At 47.2% G+C, this 19,171-nt stretch overlaps 1 protein-coding gene across 2 annotated transcripts in view; it reads right to left on the bottom strand.

Annotated features, from left to right (window-relative positions):
* Positions 1-19,171, bottom strand: part of LOC147747978 (uncharacterized) — a 108,404-nt gene that overhangs the window by 73,782 nt on the left and 15,451 nt on the right. The window lies entirely within an intron of this gene.

The raw sequence follows: 19,171 nt of genomic DNA on the forward strand, positions 1-19,171 counted from the left end.
GCATATGATACCAGATCAAACTGATACAACATGTAGAAATGAAGGAATTGTTAAGTTACTTCTTTTGTGTAGCACACATTTGCCATTAGTGTGGGCTCTTACTATGTGATGGCGCTCCAGGTGTGTTCTACCATACTGCTGGACTGGCTGGAATAAGCATATCTGCAAGATGTAAGCTGCCACAGTCGTGACTGCTGCTCAACAAGTAGAACATGCTGTTAATAGATTAAGGCTTAATGGGAGCAGGTCCATGAGGTGAGGTTTATTGGTGTGGATCATGTGTAAAAGTGTGGTGTTGTAACCTTACTTATCACACTAGATACCAGCGAATAGTAAAATCAGCCCCCTTCTCTCTTACCACTAAGCACTTCAAATGGCTTAAAGATCTAGCCATATTGCACCGAACAGCATTCAAACACCTATCATTTTAAGTGACTTTAATATATAATCTGAAATACCCCAAAAATCTGGGAGCTATTAAAGGACAAGGGGCCAGATGTACAACCTGCGAAATAGCGCCTCGCAAATTACGTTGCATTAGTGACTCGCAATTTGTGAGGCGCTATGTGGCATGTACAGTGTGTTTAACACGGTTTGCAATTCCAATGGAGTCACAAATTGCGAGGCTCATGAATAATAATGAGCCTCTCGCAATTTGCGAGCCCATTGGGAATGACAGGCCCTCCTAGGGATGGTGGCCTGCTGGGCTCAGCAGACCACCATGTCTGGGACTGCTTTTAAATAAAGCAATTTTTTTTAAAAATGCAGCCCGTTTTCCCTAAAAAAAAAAAAAAAGCAAGATGCATTTTAAAAAGAAAAAATTAAACGTTTTGCAAAATACTGTTTATACAGGGACCTTTGCATTTTAACATGCCCAAACGGGTCTAAGACCCATTTGCGCACGCTAAAAGGCGTCGCACATTTTAATCTTAACTAGTATTTATATAGTGCCTCATCACCGGCAGGTCTCTTAGCGCTTGGAGTAGAGTGGCCAGAAACTACTAAATGGTGTCATGAACAGTGCATGGATAGGGAGCTAGACTGTATTCAGGGCCTCTCTGAACAGAAGCGTTTTAAGCTGCTTTCTGAACAAGAGGAGAGCAGGTTCCTTTTGGAGATGTTCAGGTAACTGGTTCCGTAGCTGTGGGACCAGGACGTGGAAGGCTCTGCCCCCTTTTGAAGTTATGTTAGTATGAATTTGTAGAGCGCACGTTCACCCCAGGGTTTCTTGGCGCAGTGTGCCGCTGGGGAACCCGTCCTGGCTTTCCCTGTGAGATGGTCCCTATTGGGCATCCCCAAGGTGAAGCCAGGCATCCCCGGCAGCGAGGGGGCCGTTGTGGAGATTAAGCAAGCTATTGCCCAGAGTTGCAGCGTGGGACCCATGGTTAGAGAGGCACCAAGGCGAGATTTATCGAGCCCGCTGACATTGGTTCCGTACCGTGCTGCATCGGGAATTGAACCCTGGTCCCGGGCCGACCTCTGCTTCTGGGTCTGCCGCCTCTAACCGGTGAGCCACACTTCTCCACCTGTACCGTGGGAGGGACAGGCGGCAGGCCTCGGAGGACCGCAACGTACAGTTTGGGACATAGGTCTCGAGGCGTTCTTTAATGTAGGTTGGAGCTTGGCCATAGATTGCTTTGTGGGCAATGCAGAGGCCCTTGAATTTTGCTCTGTGCCTAATGGGGAGCCAGTGCAACTTGCACAGCAGCGGGGTTGCGTGGGACCTTCGTGGAAGCTGAAAATGAGCCTGGCAGCATTGTTCAATACCACCTGTAGTCTGATAATAAGTTTCTGTGGAAGACCAATATATAGGGCATTGCCATAGTCCAACCTCGAGATAATAGTGGCTGGCACTATCATCTGTAGTGAGGTAGTAGAAAGAAGGGGGACACGTTTCGGCAACTGCCACATCAGGCCTGTGCAAGTACCAACCACTGAGGTGACCTGGTTGGCCATGGAGAGCTCGGAGTCGACTTTTATGCTGTGGCTTTTCACGACCGTCACAGGTAGAGGGGTGGCACCTAGCTCTGGGGCCAAAAATGGTAATTCCAGAGGTTGCTTTTGGTGGGGGATAACAAGGACTTCTGTCTTATCCGGGTTGATTTTCAGTGAATTTGCTGTCATCCAATTCACTGTAAATCTGAGAATGATTTGGGCTAGATGCTGTGCATGGGAGTAGATGTTAATACGGAGGATGAGTTGGATGTCATCCGCGTAATTAAAAACTCTACAGTCCAAGTTGGCTAAGGCTGCTACCAGCGGCTGCAGATATATGTTAAAGAGAAGTGGGGACAGGGTAGAGCCTTGAGGTACACCGCAACTAAGAATGCCTTTGTCCAATACCAGCTCGCCCAACTGGATTCTCTGGGACCGAACTAATGGATTTGAGCCATTGGTGTGCGAGCCCGCGGATGCCCAAAGCAGTGAGTCTGGCCAGCAGTTGAGCATGGCTGACCGTATTGAACGCCGCTGATACATCTAATAAAATCAAGGCGCTAGGTTTTTTACTGTCAGCCATAACTCTGAGCTCGTCAAGTACAGACAACATCACCAGCTCGGTACTGTGATGGGCTCTAAAGCCTGCCTGGCACCCCTGGAGTAGCTGGTGTTCCTCCAGGAAAGATGAGTGTTTTTAGAACATGTTGTTCCAGAACTTTCGCCAGGAAGGGTAGCTGGCAGATGGGCCTAAAGTGTTTAGGGTTGGCCACGTCTGCCCCTGGTTTCTTTAGCAAGGGGATGACTAGCCTCCTTTAGGTTATATGGCAGGTACCCGGTCTCCAGAGAGTTGTTTAACATGGTGAGGATCCGTCTTTCCAACCCGGGAAGGGCCATTGAAAAAATCCTAGGAGGGTAAGGATCAGCAGGAGAACCTGATTTGGTCAGATTCATCAGTGATGCTAGGGAAGCTGAGCCTAGTTTGGGAAAAGTGGTAAGCAGCTGACAAGGGGAATGGGGGGGGGGCTTGGAGCTGGAGTAAGGAGCTTTGATTGCCAGGAGTGTTATCAATCTCAGAGAGGATATCCCTGACCTTCTGAAGGAAGATGGATCGCAAGACATTGCAGTCAATAGACTCAGCTGCCGGTTCCCGCTCCGACTTTTGACTGAGTTCCTTCAAAATTCTGAAGGTCTCTTTCTGTTTGTTTACTGCGACAGAGATTCTAGTCTCCTAGTACTCGGCTTTTGTAGTCATGATAGACTTTTTGTATAAGGTGAGTAAAGTCTTGTAAATTTACAGCTTAGCTGGGTCATTGGCTTTACGCCACAGTCTCTCGGCTTGGTGGAGTTTTTGCTTTCTTTCCCTCAACAACTGATTGAACCAGGAAGCCCCTTTACCCTTGTCTCTGACCCTATCTCTCATCTCTGGTGCCACTTGGTCTATGGCTGCACGCAGACTACCCATGATTGTTTCGCTTTCCTGGTCCAAGTTTCCAATTTCAAATTTAGGTGGGGGGGAACCTGAGTAGGGTGTCAACTAAATTTGCTGGCTCCATTTTTTTCAGCTTCGCACCTTTTTTCCATTCTCGGGGTGGTTTAGGCTGTAGGCTGTCCATCCATTATAATTAATGAGTGGTCAGACCAGGCACAAGGGCTGACGTCTATTAGACCAGCCCGTGGTTGCGCAGTCCAAATGAGGTCCAGGATGTGACCTTTGGTGTGGGTGGGGCCATCGACCAGTTGATGGAGCCCCATCGAGCTCAATAATGTCTCGAATTGGCAGGCCAGGGGATCTTTTGGTATTTTATCGTAGTGATAGTTTAAGTCCCCAACACGCAGACTACCCGTGAGTGTTTCGCTTTCCTGGTCCAAGTTTCCAATTTAGAATTTAGGTGGGGGGAACCCAAGTAGGGTGTCAACTAAATTTGCTGGCTCCATTATTTTTTCAGCTTCGCACCTTTTTCCATTCTCGGGGTGGTTTAGGCTGTTGGCTGTCCATCCTGGTTATAATTAATGAGTGGTCAGACCAGGCACAAGGGCTGACGTCTATTAGACCAGCCTGTGGTTGCGCAGTCCAAATGAGGTCCAGGATGTGACCTTTGGTGTGGGTGGGGCCATCGACCAGTTGATTGAGCCCCATCGAGCTCAATAATGTCTCGAATTGGCAGGCCAGGGGATCTTTTGGTATTTTATCGCAGTGATAGTTTAAGTCCCCAAACACAAGCAGTCGTTGATACCGTGTACAGATGTCAGAAATAATCTCCGAAAGATCGTTGAAGCAAAGGGTTGACCGCGGAGGACAATACACTACCAAAAGCAGAAGGCAGAAGTTTTGGAATAAGATTTTAACCCCAAAAATGTCAGCATTATCAATATTCTCTGCCACTTCTTAAAAAAGATGGCAACACCCCCTCCTCTTGTTTTATCTCCATGGTTATGCCATAGGACATAAAAATTCCTGGTAGGACTGCGATAATGTCTGGGACTGAAGTGTCCCCTAACCAAGTTTCTGTGAGTGCCAAAAGGTCTATGTCCCCATCCTGAAGGAGTGAAAAGACTTCAAGGTGGTGTTTTTGTAGGGAGCGTGTATTAAGATTCGCCCTCAGTCCCTGCCGTGCCTACGGGACGAGGAGGGTACACCCGTGACAGCCCCGGCAGCTCTGGCGGCCAGGTTCGCACAGTATTACGCGGCCCAATATGCTCCCCGGGAACATCTTCGAGCGGAGGACGTAGATAAATTTCTTGCTGACCTTCCGCCGCGAGCGGTTTCGGACGAGGCGCGTGATAGTCTCGACCTCCCGTTGTCGGCTGAGGAGCTGGGAACAGCCCTCGGGGAATTGAATACGGGCAAGGCCCCTGGACCAAACGGGTTTCCCAGTGAATTTTTTAAGAGGTTCCATCTCCAACTGGGTACACACTACGGTAGGGCTCTGGAGGCGGCCAGGGAGAATGGCCAGTTTCCGAGGGACTGGCGGCATGCGGAGATAGTGGTATTTTGCAAGCCCGGTAGGCCTCCTGACCTGCCTGAATCCTATAGACCTATATCGCTTTTAAACACTGAGTCGAAAATCTTAGCGAAGGCGCTGGCCAACCGTCTTCTCCCGTACATAACCGACCTTGTACACCCCGACCAAGCTGGCTTTATGCCCCATAGAGCACCGCGGCATAACATCAGGCGCGCCCAGGTGGTGGTGGAGGCGGCCCGTGCAGCGGGTATTCCTGCGGCACTCTTACTGGCCGACATAGATAAAGCCTTTGATTCGGTGAGCTGGGTCTATCTTCGCGCACTTCTGTCCCGTCTAAACCTCGGGCCTCGCTTTCTATCATACCTATACTTACTGTATACTGACTTGACTGCGTCTGTGAGGGTGGCTGGAGCGGTATCCGCCCCCTTCCCTATAGGACGGGGCACCAGACAGGGCTGCCCCCTGTCGCCCTACTTATTTGCCCTGGCCATGGAGCCGTTGGCAGCATGGGTGAGAATTGACGCTCAGATGCGGGGTGTCGAGTGGCAGGCGGGTCCCTCCGACAGAATTGCACTTTATGCGGACGATGTCCTATTCTTCCTTACGGACCTGAACAGGTCGGGGCCGCGAGTCCTGGACATAATGCGGATATTTGGTGAGGTATCGGGCCTCCATCTAAACCGACGGAAATCTGTGCTGTGGGTGTTGGGGGAGCGCGGTGGCCTAGGGCCCTGGGCGAAGACATTACAGGCAGCGACGGGTGGCCTTCGATATCTGGGTGTGTTTCTGACTGATTTGGGCGGTGTCTCCTGGTCGCGTAATGTCGTGCCAGTGTGGGAACGTGTACGCTCGGACATGTCCACCTGGTCCCGCATGCCTCTTAACGTGTATGGCCGCTCAGCCATTTTCAAGATGGTGGCCCTCCCGCGCCTGTTGTACCAGCTACAAAACCACCCATATCCCGTTTCCCCGCAGTGGTTCAGACAGGTCAACTCGACACTTAGTCAGTTTCTTTGGTCCAGGGGAATGGCGAGAGTGGCGCTACGCACATGTTTCCTCTCCACATACTGTGGCGGCCTGGCGACGTCGGATATCCAGTCCTATTACCAGGCCTCCCATCTTCTGATCTTGAATGAGTGGTGGTATGGAGACCGAAGCGATCCAGCCTATGCCCTGGAGAGGCACCTGATGGACCCAGACACGTTACATACCATACTCTACTCAGCGCCTAGGCGACGAAACCTCCCAGTGGTCACACAGACGGTATATCGTGTATGGCGCGACGCCCTTCGCCGTATGGGGTGGTGGAACAAACTTACAAGGGAGACTCCTCTTTGGCGAAATGGGCTCTTACCCTCATTGGCGTCCCTACCCGGGTTTAGGGGCTGGGATGCAATCGGAATATCGGCCCTGGGGCACGTTGTCAGGGGCACAGCCCTAAAATCGTTCCAGGAACTACGCGAGGAATACGATATGCCCCAGACCCAGTTTTTTAAGTACCTACAACTTAGACACACCATCACACCCACCCTGAGGAGCTTGGACTCCTTACTGGAATTCAGCCCACTGGAGGCCAAGGTATTCATGGGGGAGTTGGAAAGTAAAAAAATATCCACTATATATCAAACGCTGGTGACGCATTGCTCGACCTCCCTAGATGGTTTACGAGAGAAATGGGAAAGGGATGTTGGTCCACTTGAGGAGGAGGACTGGAGGGAAGCACTTGAGGCCCCGAGAGGAGCGGCTATCGCGGTACGTCTACGGTTCATTCAGTTCAAGTACCTTCACAGGGCTTACTACACGAGGGAAAGGTTGTGGAGGGCGGGCCTGATTGGATCCCCAGATTGCTTGAGATGTGGCAGAGAAGTAGGCACCTTTCTCCATACTATATGGGCGTGTGCTGGGCTGCAGAGGTTTTGGTCTGGTGTGTGGGACTGCCTGTCTGAGGTTCTGGGTTGGGAGCACCCCCGCTCACCTCAACTGGATCTTCTTCATGTTATGGAACAGGTAGGAGGAAACATTTATAAAAGACATCTGCTATTGCTGGGCCTTATTGTGGCCAAGAGGGACGTTGCCCGTGCCTGGAAGGATCCTAGGGCCCCTCTGGTGGGAGTGTGGAAAAGGGGATTGGACTTCTACATGGGCCTGGAACGCCCGATCTTCGCAGCTAGGGGCTGCCCCCGGAAACATTATAAAATTTGGAAGCGATGGGCGGATTATCGTGGACTGTGGCTGGAGCCGCCACCACCCGATCGGCCTGTGGAGGGACTCTTGGATGCCTGGCCCGGGCCGTAAGACACACACACAATACGCTTCTTCTTGTCTCTGTACTTGAATGTTGTTTCGACGCTCTGCTAGGGGTGGGGGGGTTTTTGGGCTGGGGTTGTGGGAGGGTGGAGAAGGGGGGGTTTTGGTTGCATTTCTTTTTCTTGAACTGTTGACCGCATTGCTTTACTGTGATTGCTATTATGATGCTCACAGCTCCTCCGATTCCCGGGGTGCTGTGCTTGTTATGCAATTTGTCAACACCAAAATAAAAATTTGTTCTGAAAAAAAAAAAAGCAGATTTCAGGGAGGTCATGCTTCTCCTCAGTGTGAGGAAGATGTTGACGTTTTCATCGCCTGTTGCTGCATCCAGAAGTGTACTTTCTGACAGCCTTGACAAACGGCACGTTCTGTTGTCTTTATTGGAAGCTTTTGTGTGCGCACATCTGACGCGACATCTGGGCCCTGGACAGGAGGCCCGAGCTGGTGGGAGAGGGGTCATGGGATGCTTCATGACCTGCACGTGGCCGCGCAGGCAGGACGGAGTGACGTCTGTGGGGCCTCAAGCGCGCGGCACCTGTCCTGGGAGTCCAGCTCGGAAGCACCACCCCCAGCAGCAGTGTCGGTCATTCGCCGTCTTCTGTCAGCAACCCCTTTCCGTCCGATGATCCATGGTCTTCTATTGGTCTGTCCAGTCAATCTTTGCCTGCCTGGACTGGATGATCGACTTTCGGCCTCTCTTTTCCAGTGTTATTTTAAGGATTTTTGGGGCCTGGGAAAGATAATTCATTTAGGGGCATGGGGCTGTTCCAAACAAATTCACATTTTATTATCCATTTTCTTCTATTTCATGCCTACGCGATGTTAAACAAACTTGCATTAATTGGGTCATACATAAATAGTTAAAATAGGTCTTGCGAGAGGCTCCTAACACCCTTAACCTTATACTTGGGAAAGCTGGACAGGTATGCAGAAAGAAGAGAGCCGTTGAGATTAAGAAATGGAGGTGAAATAGAAAAGTCCACTTTCCAGGAGGGGGTTGGGGGACATTGGTGAGGAGAGGGGGGCCTAGATGGTCCCCTGGGCATTTGCCCGCTTTGTCCATGCCTTAAAAGTCCCTGCTCTCTTCAGAACATTAATCGGTCTGTGTGTCTATCCGCGATGATCAACTTGCTCCCGGTCTTCCTAGTCATAAAAATGAATCTGGCTGCTTGTCTGTCTAAAATGACTTGCATTCTTTTTCTCTCTTCATATAATAAATCTTTCTTTCTGTCCAAAATGCTGTGTTTTTCATCTCGGATTATAACAAGCGCAGACAAAGCCAATATGCCTGGATTTATTGAGCTAACACATGCCCTGTTACCACTTTACAGCTAGACACATGCCAGGAGGAGTCTACAGAGTGTGTAAAGTAGTCCTTGAAGCAGTCCAGTGCAACCACTCAAGCGGAGGCAGGATGCAGCAAAGAGTATAAAGTGAGACAAATAAATGCTCCACTCAGCTGAGCCAAGACGTGATCGACAAAGGCTCAAGCCAGTGGTTGAAATAGGCAAACCCATAATCCGCTCTATGTATAGTAAGCAGTAGGTGTCATTGACAGATGTGATGTCAAAACCCAGAACTGACAAGCATTTGCAATGCAATAGGTCTCGCATTTATGCATGTTTAAGGTATTGGCATTATAAATGGCAGTGCCGTTTATTTATGTTTTAAAAACAAAAACTAAAATAAAAGGCATAGTTATCTGCAATGTACAACATATCACATACAAACACTAAATAAGACATACCTAAAATACAATACCAATAGCAAAGCAAATAGCTTTAACTTAAACAAAGGTGAGACCTATTGCATTGAGGTTAAAAAAGCATATAAATGTACAGGATTGCCTCTGAACAGCGTTCCTTTCCTGTCTTTCCTGTCTTTTCTCTTTCACGGTGACGTATTGTTTAAATATAAACTGTTTCTTTTCCTGGCGGCACTCCTTAGCCCTTTGAAAACAAATGTGTAACTATCTGCATACGAATGTGCTATTTCATTGGCAGACACTTAAAATAGATCTTGTGTTGCTGTTTTTGTAGGTCCTGAAAAATTCACAACATTGGAAGTCAACATCTGTAATTGATAAATTTTTGATTTGTACTTATAAATCCCCTGAAGAAGGGTTGAGCTACAACCTGAAATGCATTGGGATTGTTGAAACTAAGTTATAAAATCAGGTTGTTAGTCTCCAATGTAGGAAGAAATGTACAAGTGTAATTGTGATTCTGTGAATCGTTTTTCGTTATGTTAAAAATGTATGATTAATGAAGATCATTATGTACATCATTTATCTTTTCTGTGGCTTTGAAGAATATTCTAAGTAACACAAAATAAATATAGAATACAAGCACAAACAAAGACAAACATTGGTTTATAATTATAAAAGGCAGTTGTCCTCACAGCAGTGCCACCAGTAGCTCAGGGTTTCCCTTGGGCTCACATCAACATTGGATTTATTGAGCTAACACATGCCCTGTTACCACTTTACAGCTAGACACACGCCAGGAGGAGTCTACAGAGTGTGTAAAGTAGTTCCTGAAGCAGTCCAGTGCAACCACTCAAGCGGAGGCAGGATGCAGCAAAGAGTATAAAGTTAGACAAATAAATGCTCCACTCAGATGAGCCAAGACGTGATCGACAAAGGCTCAAGCCAGTGGTTGAAATAGGCAAACCCATAATCCGCTCTATGTATAGTAAGCAGTAGGTGTCATTGACAGATGTGATGTCAAAACCCAGAACTGACAAGCATTTGCAATGCAATAAATAGGTCTCGCATTTATGCATGTTTAAGGTATTGGCATTATAAATGGCAGTGCCGTTTATTTATGTTTTAAAAACAAAAACTAAAATAAAAGGCATAGTTATCTGCAATGTACAACATATCACATACAAACACTAAATAAGACATACCTAAAATACAATACCAATAGCAAAGCAAATAGCTTTAACTTAAACAAAGGTGAGACCTATTGCATTTCCAATGCTTGTTTTTATTAAACTAGTAGCCAGTGGTGTGACTCCTGGACACTCCCACCCCTGGGTAGGTCTAGGGAAATGAGCAGTCCCCTCCTCATCAACCATACTAAACTGGTCCTGTGACGAGTTTCTACTCTCACTGGTCTGCCACCAAATTGGCTATAATGTACGCCGGTGCCAGGCCTCACTTAATACTTAGCTATGAAAAGGCAGGCTTTATGCACCCTGATCACTTTCAAGTTAATGAAGTTGCTGAACCCTTACCAAATGCCCTTCCAGAGCGAGTCACATACAACATACCAAGGTCTTCCTGCCAAAAGGTTCAAGCCTTTGATTCTGCTCTGGGAAAAGTTTTCACATCTCACTAAAAGGAAAGCACTGAAGTGGACGGCTGCTGCCAAACTAATGCTAATACGCATAATCAAGCTTCAGGCAGGCAAAATCTAACCTTTTAAAAGTGACTTCTACTAAATGTTTATGAAAAATCCAACTTCACTATTGTATTAGACTTCATAAATATTAAAACAGTGACTCAATCATTTCTGTAGTTTATCCCGAACCAAAATTAACAAAAATAGTATTTTAATTGCACTTTACTTTTCCGCACAGGATCACATACAGCTCTGTATTGTGACTATAACCTCTGGGGGCTGTCACTCCATGAATATGCCAGCAAGAAATGATTACATGTTCCTCTTTTAACTACTAAGTACCCTACCTTGTGGTCTACTTAGAGAGGACATATTTCTTTTGAAACATTTGTATTCTGTTTTAACAGCAACAACAGCCAGGCTACACATGTAGGCCTGAAGCTATGTTTTTCATTGTCAGCCTAGTGGATGGCACAACATGTGCTTGAACCTACAGGTGACATTTACCTTTTCAGGCCACTGGTGTATTTCTCGGGGATGTATGACGTTACCACACGGTACATCACAACGCAGCTTTTACAACGCACGTCGTTACCACGACTTGCGCTGCAGGGTGCTGGACTTAGGAATAGTATGATTTACTATTCCAACTCCAGCCTAGGTACAGTAGGGAAGGTGTTGGAATAGTAAATCACACTATTCCTTAGTCTAGAGCGCCCTCCAGTGCAAGTCGTGGTAACGACTTGCGTTGTAAAATCTGCGTTGTGATGGTACTGCGGTGTTTTGACCGCGTAGTAAAGGTTGTTTCCCATTTCTCGGCACCATGTACTATGGCCTTTAAAAAAAGTTAAATATGCCAACTGGAGATTAGCCAATTTTACCACATTTAGGAGTCAGCCCCAAAACACTGGGACTTGACAGTTAGTACCCCAGTGTGCAGCTTTCAAAAACCAGAAGTAACTGTTAGTAACAAAAGGGGATGACACAACTTGGTGTAAATGTATTCTGTTGTTTACAACAAATGTGCATTTAAGGAGTGGCTCATGGTGGGATTAAAGGGGCAAAAAATGTAGGTGTACCTAGACAGTCCAGTAGGACTCTTGCAGTACCAAACATTTTAAAAATAGGGCCTCCTATTTCGGTGAGCGAGCATTTTGTCCCACCAGCGATTTGGGTACCGCAGGACCCATCCCTTGGTACCGAGCAATTTGACTGACTCTCCACAACCCTGAAAAAAATGTAGTAGCTGCCATTACAAGACTCTCAGACATGGTCCTGATGTTCTACAAAAGTTTGAAAAATAGAGTATAAAGGGACAGGGTAGGGAGACCTCAGTCCCCAAGAAACAACCCCAGAGGGTAAATTTCGGGTTGCGGGTACTTAGGTACTCCTGCAGGACCCGGAGTGTCCTTCCCGTGAACAAATGCCGTAGTCCCAAGGGAGCCACAGCTCAAGCTTCTCTCCCATGGTATCGCTGTACCATGCAACTTCACAGTGGAAGCTTGTGCGGTACCACTGTACCATGGAGGTGAAGGATGCATTGTGGGTGCTGCAGGATTTATGTGGTACCCCAAAAAAAGAGACGAGAATATATGTTGAGTGACTGTGGGTGGGTCGGTTGGGTGCCTAGTAGGGCGTATGCAGCGGGGGCATCGGGCTCTCGGTGGGTGATGAGTGCCAGCTGCGGGGAGCTCAGTGGGGTGGTTAGGCTCTCTGACCAGACCATGTGCAGAAATCCCTGCAGCCGATCTACCACTGTGCACAACAAAAGGCCATGCGCAGAGGGTATTAGCCACAGGGCCTAGGATTTATTTAACCAGGCCTTGTTCCCAACCACCCATCGAGCACCCAACCCCTTGCTGCGCACAGCCAAAGGCCAGATCCTTTGGAAAAACCCCGGCTGCGCACAGCCAGCTGTCTCCAGAGTCAAATCAAAGTTGAGTCCATTGGACCTCATAATTGAGTCCTGAGATTAATGTTTCCAGATGGTAGATCCAACACTATTCAGAGTACAGAAGCTTCTTTTCAATGTTGGATTGCCCATTCAAGATCTTTATCGGAGTGACCCATTTCCAAAAACTGTCGCACAAGCCTTGTGGTTGTCTTCTTACATCTTATGGTGCTCCTGTGTTCATTGATCCTGATCCTCACTTTACGGGTCGTCATTCCCATATATCTCAAGTCACATGGGCGTGTGATCATGTACAATAGGTTTGTAGAACACAGTTGCTAAAGTTCTTAAGCAAAATGTACACAATAAGATGGGGGGAGAGGATATCTCCCTACTCCAGCCTCCCTGAATATCACACAGAGGAGTAGGGAAAGGAATAAGTGAACCAAAATTTGTATACTTAGAAAACACTGGCACGTGTACAATGTGGAAAAACTACCCTCACTCACAAAATTGTGACATGCTTCATCAAAGGGCGTGCTACAGAAACCTCTGTGCAGACCAACGCCTATAGTGGAGCAACAGGAAAGGAAAGAAAATACAATCAATTAGATATTTTGGGATCATCGAAGAAAAAGTGCAGATAGTGAAGGTTAAAACTAGTACAGATGTACCCAATGACAAATTTATTCTGGGGCCATCTGGCTAGATTTAAAAAAGTGAAGGATGAAGGGGAAAGGAGAAAATTAAGATTCATTAACCCCTCCTTTACTGCCAAAGTATCATCATGTTTATGCCACAGAGGGTGTGCCATAAAGAAGGGGTCAATCGGCATTCATCAGGAGTCTTCAGGACCCAAAAAGGGAGGTACCCTCTGATCCTACCTCCGGTATCTGTGGAGAGTGCTCCTAGTCATGCAGAGATACCTTGAACATATGAATTGTGTTCTGTGAAATACAAAATGCGAAATAAAACACATTAACTCATGTGCCCAAATACACAACTGTCAAAAGGTTATAGAGAGAGGTATTTCCTACCACTAATGTGCCAACGAACAACACGCACCATACATACAAGCGCCACAAATTAAGTTATAGACCTCAGTGCGAGCTACAGAATCCAGTTTGGACACAAACACACAATGTGCAGAACCTACACATCAGCAATACCCCTAAGGCATGTTTCAGGGATTCATTCATTTAAAAAAATCCAACACTGTTGTTTCATAAAAGTCAAGGGGGACTAACAGAGTTTCATAGATAAATTCTCTAGAACTGGCGAGGTGTGGGGGTGACCCCGTGTAGTCACACTCTGAAGGAGAAACAAACATGTATGTACTTATATGCTCGATGGCATTAATATGGTAAATCACTTGTATGGTATCGATATGGAGATGGAAAAATGGTACATAGTCTCCTGAGCACTCCAGCTTGACTTTCCAAAATACCAGAAAAAACATGATGACAATGATCGGGAATGAAAGGGAAAAGAGTGGAAAATGTTCCTGTTTCCAATATACGGCCTCCAACAGAGTCATGCAGAAGAAAAAAGGTCTAGAACCCATAGCGTGTTGCAAGGGGATCTACGGCAGCCAAGGGTCATGCCGTAGCCAGCGTGGATCGTTAAGCGTCCCCCTGCAAAAGATACAGTCTTCTGCTCCCTTAGTCAATGTAGGATCCTTAAAATGTATTTAATTAAATTAAAATGAGACCAGATTGTGTTTTTTTCTCCTTCAGAGTGTGACTATAGGGGGTGACCCCCACACCTCCCCAGTTCTAGAGAATTTATCTATGAAACTCAGTGAGTCCCCCTTGACTTTTATGAAACAATAGTGTTATTTGTATGTTTTTAAATGGATGAATCCCTGGAACATGCCATATGGGTATTACGGATCTGTAGATTCTGCCCAATGTGTGTTTGTGCCCAAATTGGATTATGTAGCTTGCACTGAGGTCTATAAATTCTATTGTGGCGCTTGTATGTACGGTGTGTGTTGTTTGCTGGCACAATAGGGGTAGGAAATAACTCTCCCTATAACTTTTGGAAGTTGTGTCTTTGGGCACATTTGGGTCCCGAAGTGTCCTGATGAATGCAGAGTGGCCCCTTCTTTATGGGCACACCTTCCACGGTAGAAACATGTCGACACTTTGGCAGTAAAGGAGGGGTAAAGGAATCTTACTTTCTCCTTTCACTTCCATCCTTCACGTTTTTTGATCTAGCCAGATAGCCCTGGAATAAATTTGACAGTGGGTACATCTGTGCTAGTTTTAACCTTCACTATCAGCACTTTTTCTTCGGTGATCCCAAAATATCTCATTGTTTGGATTGTCTTCCCGTCCCTGTTGCTCCACCCCAGGCGTTGGTCTGCGCGGGGTTGTCCGTAGCACGCCCTATGATGAAGCATGTCACAATTGTGAGTGCAGTTTTTCCACATTGTACACGTGAAAGTGTTTTCTAAGTATACACATTACTGTACACTTCTTTCTTTCCCCACAGAGTATCATCCCTTGATCAAGTTGTTCAGATCTCTTAGTATACGTACAAATATTACATGGCGAATGGCCCAAAATTGGAGGAAGGTTCCATGCTGTAGCCAGTGTATTCTGGGTATTACATGTCTTGGGTCTTTTATGTACCAATTCATCCTTAAGGGACTTTCCCCGTTTAAGGGAGAACATTGGTTTTTCAAATTTAGAGAGCCAGAAGCTAGCATTTGCCAGTGCTTGTTAACACCTTTTTTTATCATGTTATAATGGATCCCATATATGGTTACACAAATTAAACGGTCTTTTTTGAGTTTTAAAAGGTTTGTAACAATTGTTTGTTGTAATTTTGTCTATTTAAAGCCCTTTTCGCTGCTCAGTCTATTATCTTTGAGGGGTATTATTTTTCCCAAAGTTTATTAGTCAATAAATCTTCATGGTATTTAAATCCCATATGTTGTGAACTAAACTGATCCTTTGTAATGACTAACCTCTGTTGTGACTGGCATGGCAGTTTTTGAAGAGACACTCTTCAAAGATATGTACCCTTTTCAGGAATTCTAAAACTCCCATATATTAGGCTGTTTACCTTGTATTTGATCTCCTGTAACCTCCCAAGTGTGATTTGTGCTGAAACAGTACAACAGTAAATAGTCGCCTGTTTGTAACTGTTACTCCCATGACCCTGAGAAATTCTTTGTACTGACAAACTACTATTGTGACTGTCATAGCGTGTTTTGTTTTTTTTAACAGACACCAACCAAGAGGGAAGTGTGCTGGATTAGTACAGATACTTTTTCCAGCAAAACTGCAGCCAGCTCCTCATATACTACAAATCCTATGAACCTTTGCAATACGCCATGATGCACATGCTTGAACGCGCCCATACAGTGAACTCCCTTAATTACGGCTCAGCACGGAACTCGGCGTCCACTATACAGAAGACAGATGTGAGCTAGGTTCGGCAGGCTGCACCAACTCCTTGAGAAAGTAAGTACGTTTCTGCACATTCACATTCTCCAGGTTTGGAGTATTCTCCAAGTAGTTCATATATGAACAGTCCACAAAAAATGTTTTTGGGGGTCTGTCTTCTGATTAATACGGACACATCTGCACTTGTGACACTGGTCTCAAACTGATTGTAAGAAGCTGGCTCTTTATATGATACATCAAAATGAGATATATTGTGTAAAGAGTCCAGGGGTTCCCTTATGAGTGGACAGAGGGCTGGTGATGGAAATCCCAAGGTGCTCTATTTGGGGGTAGTGTGGTCAAGCATCCTTAGAATTAACACAGAGGAGTGCAAGATATCTGAAAATATACACAATGGTCACAATAAATGAGACACACGACTCAAAGATGATTCACTTCAATATATAAAAGTAGCAAGTATCTTCATATATTTTTTGGCTCCCGAAGAAAATGATTCAGGTAAGTAAATTAATAAATAAGAATACTTTTCCGTTCAAAAAGTCGACACTGCAATTTTTGAGTTCTGCAATGTTAACCTATGGGAGGAAAGTCATTTGCTGTTTATGGGTTCCTGTCAGCAATATAGGGGACCCTTCTCCAGAAGTTAAGATGAGAGGTGGGAAAGGTCCAAGGCAGCACCAGCAGAACACGACCAGCAACACTAGGGCAACCAGGTGCAGAGGTGCCAGAGTCGGATGTCCAATGTTATCCAATGGAGAACGGTTGCGGTAGAAAGAGGCTGCAAGAGGGTATTGTGTGACCAGACGGTGAAACCAACGAGTGGCTTCGGTTCTTGCTGTGTTTGGGGACACCTTTAGTCCACTTCTCCTCGGGACGGGGCGTCCAGTTGCAGAGGGTCTTTCGGGTGTCGGTTTCTCTGTCCAGCAACACTCGCGGTTGAGAAGTCCTGTCAACAAGAGTCTCCATGCGATGTCTGGAAATTCACGGGGAGGCACTCCACAGTGGACCAGTTGAAGGCTTGGGAAAAGCTTGGGGACCAAGCGGACACTGTTTGCCCACTTTGATATGGGCTGGGGTCTCAAGGGGCAGTGGTGCTTGGCGGCAGCAAGTTTGGGTGGGACCTGAGTCCTCTTGGTCAGCTTTTGGCTTTCTAAAGTATGTAGGGCACAGTTCTGCTGTCCTTCTGGATGTCTTGGTTCCTGGGCGAAAGCTGGCAGGTCTACCGGACTTTGGGTACTCAGCAGCTGCAGGACAAGTCAACTTTTGGTTCAATAGGTGAAGAGAGCAGGCAGGTCGGCAGTGGTGCCAAGTCAGTTACAGGGTCTTCTGTTCTTGATGTGCGGCTCCTCTCGTCCATCTTTTTTCTTCAAGTTGTCAGGATCTGCTTTTCTGGTGCCAGGGGCTCCCCTAAATTTTCAATTTATGGGCATTAGGAGAGTGGAGGGTAATAGCCAATGGGATACTGACCCTTAGAGTCACTATGCCCCCTATATCATCAATTCTTATGGGAAGTGGGCAAAACCCAGTCTCAGAATTCCTAAGTATGCCATCACAAAGAGGACTACTACTAAAAAATCGTGTCCACCACAGTTTAGCCCAGCTTAGGGGAGGTACTAGTCTGGGGGTAGCACACCTACCTAACTAACTAACAGTGTCTCGGGTGGCAGAAACCAGTCAGGGGCCACACCAGTGGCTGATAGGCTTTCAGGGGGCACCTCTAAGGTGCCCTGGGGGCATGTATTGGTAAATCCATCACTGCAATGAGTGTGGATTACCCATGCAAGATGTTTAATAATCAACATCTGTATCTACAGTGGGGCCATCCTGTAGCAAGAGAACTTGTTTCCCCCAGTGTCCAGCACATGTTTTAAAATGGCTTCCCTAGTCACTTGTACTGGCAGTAATACGATTGACCAGCACAGGGGCATATCAGCTCATGCAGGTATGCCCTCACATGTAATATTCTGCTAACCTTATAGTGCACTGCTCCCTTCTATCGCACAGCTCCGCCAAGTAGCTGCTGCCCCTGCTGGTGTTGGGGACCCTCAGGTCAGTAGTTTGAGGTCCTCCTCCACCAGCAGGCTCCCCCTTGCACCTCATCCCTTGTGGTATAGTGGCAGACCATCACTACTCTACTGTCGGGCAGCCCTTCTGTCTCTCTCTTTTTCCTGCTTTTCTGCTTTTTGTCTTTGTCTCTACTTTTGCAGTTTTGCCTTTTTCTGTCCCTTTTTTAGGTCTCGCAGACGTAAAAAGCAGGCGTAAGCCTGCTGTCTGCGAGACATCTTTTGTTGGCGTGTTAGAAGGAATCTGAGACAGAGCTCAAGCACGAGCGTCGCTGTCTCAGATTCCTCCTCGGGGGCGCGCACGGCACCACACACGCATGCGCATACACAGAGACACACTCCACACTCACGCATGCGCACATACACAGCCATACACAGGCACACACACACACTGCATACACACACGCAGACCCACGCGCACACACACAGACACATTTGAACACACACAGACACACGCGCGTACACCCCCCTCCCCTCCCACTCACCGGGCTCTTTCGGGCTGGTCGGGCACTCACCGGGCTGTTGCTGGGCATCGGGCTCCTCTCTGCGGCAGTCTCCTCGCGGCACCAGGGGACAGGACTTCACTTCCGGGGCTCCCTCCAGCACCTGGGAGCCCTGCAACACTCTGGCTGTTGGCAGCCCCGGGACTCTCCTCAACTCATGGGAGCCCCGGGCTGCGGAGAGGCCATCAGTCGGCCGGCTTCACTTCTTCCTCGGTGTCGGCGGGCGGGACTTCCTGCCGGATTGCAGGCCCCGCCCCCGTCTCGGCCAAAAGTGCCTGACTTCCGGTTTTCACGGAGCAGGGCTGCGGCGGTGATTTCTTTCGGGGGCAAGAGGGGTAAGCACCCTCGAATTAAAATATAATTATATATGCGAGGTGGGCACTCGCAAAGGACCTAAAAACGGGTCCCGTAAATAATTAGATAAAGTGCTCTCGGGCAAAATGCCGGGTGGGCACCGGCCTGGTAACAAAGCGCTCTCAGGCGTAGGGTGAGAGTGAGCGCGAGGGTACAATGGGTTAATAAAAAAAACTTGCATTCAGACGCCCATACCCGTAAGTGGACACCCATCAAAAAAATATGTGTTTTCTATAGTCTCCAGCTGTAGAACTCACTTCCGCAATTCTACTGTTGTTTTACTTTGCTCCTGCCCCTCCTTCCAGCCGTGTTCACTATGCTCCCGCCCCCTCCCGTTGTCTGCCGTTCCTTTGCTCCCGCAGCTCTCCCGCTGTATTTTCTTTTGCAGT

The sequence above is a fragment of the Lissotriton vulgaris genome, chromosome 1_1, assembly GCF_964263255.1.
Source record: "Lissotriton vulgaris chromosome 1_1, aLisVul1.2, whole genome shotgun sequence".
In the NCBI taxonomy this organism is placed as follows: Eukaryota; Metazoa; Chordata; class Amphibia; order Caudata; family Salamandridae; genus Lissotriton; species Lissotriton vulgaris.